This window comes from Apis dorsata, unplaced genomic scaffold (assembly GCF_000469605.1).
Source record: "Apis dorsata unplaced genomic scaffold, Apis dorsata 1.3 scaffold_1171, whole genome shotgun sequence".
Lineage (NCBI taxonomy): Eukaryota > Metazoa > Arthropoda > Insecta > Hymenoptera > Apidae > Apis > Apis dorsata.
In genome coordinates this window covers 10,469-14,058 of record NW_006264268.1, presented here as the reverse complement: position 1 = coordinate 14,058, position 3,590 = coordinate 10,469, and positions in this window count along the sequence as shown.

Here is a 3,590-nt window from a genome sequence, read left to right as displayed (position 1 = left end):
TATTTTATTAACATTTATTATAATAATTTTTTTTATAATTTTTTTTAATATTTTATAATTTTATCGATATAAGAAAATAAATATCATTTAAGATAAACATATATTAATAAATAATGAAGCTATTAAATATTTTTAATATAAAAAATATAATTTATTTATTATAATTGTTTTATTTCTAATTTCAATGAAGTTTTGGATATAAATTGAAAAATGTAATAGAATTGGATATATTGTTCACATATTTTTTTTAATGAAATGAATTTGCTAAAAGCTGAGCGGCAAGATCTTTGCCGAGAAATTCTCAAGAAAGGTGAACCGAACTTTAACTTTAATGATTGAATATCTGATTGAATATAATACGTGAACCAATAGTGTAACAATAACTATGAAAGTGCTTTAATTTCTATGAATGCTTTCTGTATACAAATTATGAAATCTAACTGGCATTCAAACGATTCCTTGATCGATGCTCTACCCATCTTTTCTTTTTTGTTATAGGTGATGAAAGATGAAAGGAATTCATCCTGTCATATTCACGCCTAGTGAATTATTAACTTGTATCATTCTTAACTATACCAATATACCATTTTATATATATTTATATATATATGTAACGCATTTAATTTCTTGTAAATTAAAATTTTATTTATATATTATTATTTATACAATATTTATATTTTCGTTTTTTTTATTTTTATTTTAAATTGATCATTATTACAAACTGATCATAATTACAATTTTTATTAATTTATTATTTTATGTTGTATATTTATGTTATATTATTTTAATGTTGATACAATCTGAATTATTGATTATTTTGAATTTTGATAGAAAGAGTTTTTTAAATAGACATTAAATTTTAAAATTAAAATTTTAAAGTAAAATTATATAAAGTATATAAAGTATATATGTACATATATACATATATATACAATTTATATATTAGTAAAAAACCATTTTGAAAATAAATATAAAAGTTATTACACAAAAATAGATTAAGAATTATTTATCACGTTATAAAAATTTAAGTTTACATTAAGCGCGACGCGAATAACAGACTATGACGATGATGAAACGAGCATTTCATTCATATACTTGCATATAATTTAAGCGAGGCGGAATCAGAGTGATAAAATGACAACATAAAACAATCTTATTTTATTTCTATTTCATTTAACAGAAATCTAAATTGCTTATATGTTAATAAATAAATTTCAATTAATATTTTTATATATCAACTTTTGCGTTTATTTAGTATTTAAAATTAATTTTTCAAAGATATTTCACGAATTTATTATTAACATATTATTATATATTAACATATTTATATATATACTTTATTATATATATATAATAAAATATTTTATTATATTAACATATACANAAAGAAGATATTTAAATTAATAAATAATCATTAAAAAAATTGAACTTTAATAATTATAATTAAATAATTATAATTTAAATAATTATTTAAAAAAAATTAAAAAAATAAGAATATCTAAGAGCATGAAATTTTTCCACTTAATATAAGTAATAACTATAATAATAATATGATATAATAGATATAATAAAAAAATAGATATAATAATTATTATTGAATAATTTATGTAATATAAGTTATTTTTTGAAAATATAAGATTTTATATTTACATATTTAATATTATATTTACTTCATATTATTATTAATATAATTATATATTTATTTAAAATATAGAACAGTGCAATATTTGAATTTAATATTATAAATTATATAATTTAATATTTGTTTATATTAAATATTTTATCAATTTTAATATGTATAAAAATAATTTTGTGTAATATAAAAATTATTTGAAAATTATATGAAAATTGATACATAATATTTATATTATTCTAATAAATATAAATAATTGATGCTTTTTATGATTTATAGCTAGTTTTATATTGGAATTTATATCTTTATTAAAAATGTTTTTATAAAAGAATTTATATAATGTTCTGGAAAAAATTTTAATTACTAATTCTAAATTAATGAATATTGTTTGATATATTTTATTGATATTTATTGATATATATTATTCTTAAATAAATTTATTATTTGAAATAATAGATTTTTTATGCTAAATTAAATATTATAGGTTTTTCAATTATTATTAATTTATTAATTGTTTAATAATTAATATTAATAGTTTTTCATGATATCAAAATTATGATCAAAGAGATGGATCACATGTAAAAATAAGCTAAAAAGAATTGAATTTAAATATTATATTTTTAAATTAATATTATATTTTAAAAATTACCATATATTTCTTTAATTAAAACAATCTGTAGAACTTAATTAATATAAAAACCAAATTTAAAAATCATATGATTAGCAAAATAATATAAGAAATGCATTGAATCCTTTTACCAACATTTATATGATCGGTCGGGCGGTCGATCGTTGTGCAATGGCCAAGAGACCGATGATTTGCTTTCACTGACTCACCTTTAACGTGATATTACGATTATTATTAACATTAATTCAACTGGCATTTTAGTTTATTCTTCCTAAAATTTCGCATTTATTAAAAGTATAATTTATCATCAGTTAGTGATTTCTTCTAATAAATACTACTATGTAAAGTAATAGCAATAATATTAAAATATAAACTACAGCACAGACATTATTTTTTTTACATTTTATTTTTACTTCAATTCATTTATACAAGATAATTATAAATTATTTGAAAATTTGAAAAATAAATTTCAAGAGATATTTTTGCATCTTTTCATTTGTTTTAGTTTTTAAATTTATTCTTTACATTTTTCGTGTATTTTATTTGAACATACATACATAATTCATGATACAAATATTATTATATCTTTTGCATTAAAATCTTAAAACTAAGCAATGTATGCAATATTTTTAAATTAAAATTATTTTTAATTTTAAATTACACTTTCTTTATTTATTTTTTTATTTAATATTTATTAAATAAATCTAATTAATATTTACTGAAAAGTAGAATTAATAAATTGATAATGTATTTATCATAATGTATATATCATTTTTTAATTTTTTTTTCGATTTTAAATAATTTTATTTATAAAAAAGATAAGATTTTATTAAAATTTATTATGTATAATATAAATTTATTATTTATTATAATATGTGAAAATTTTGAAAAATTGGCAAAATTATCCCGTTTTAAATGATGAAATATAATTTTATATAAAAATTTTTATTTTTTGATTGAAATATACAAAATTAAATTGAAATAATAGCTTGATATTATATATATTATATATATTATATTCAAGATAATCGTATCAATTATTAATATTTAAAATAAATTTTGTTAATTATTAAAAATTTTAAATTAATTTATTAAAAATTATTAAAAATTATTAAAAGTTATTAATACTTCTTTAAGAATCGAATTTTGATAAAAATATTTATTATTCGACAAGAATATTATTATTATTTTGAAAAAAATAAATAATATTTTTTTTCTGTAATATATAACTTTATAATAATCTAAAAGATATTTTTCAAATATTAGCAATATTGCTGATTTCTTTTAATATTTTCACTGTAATAAATAATTTAAATATATGTTTTAAAT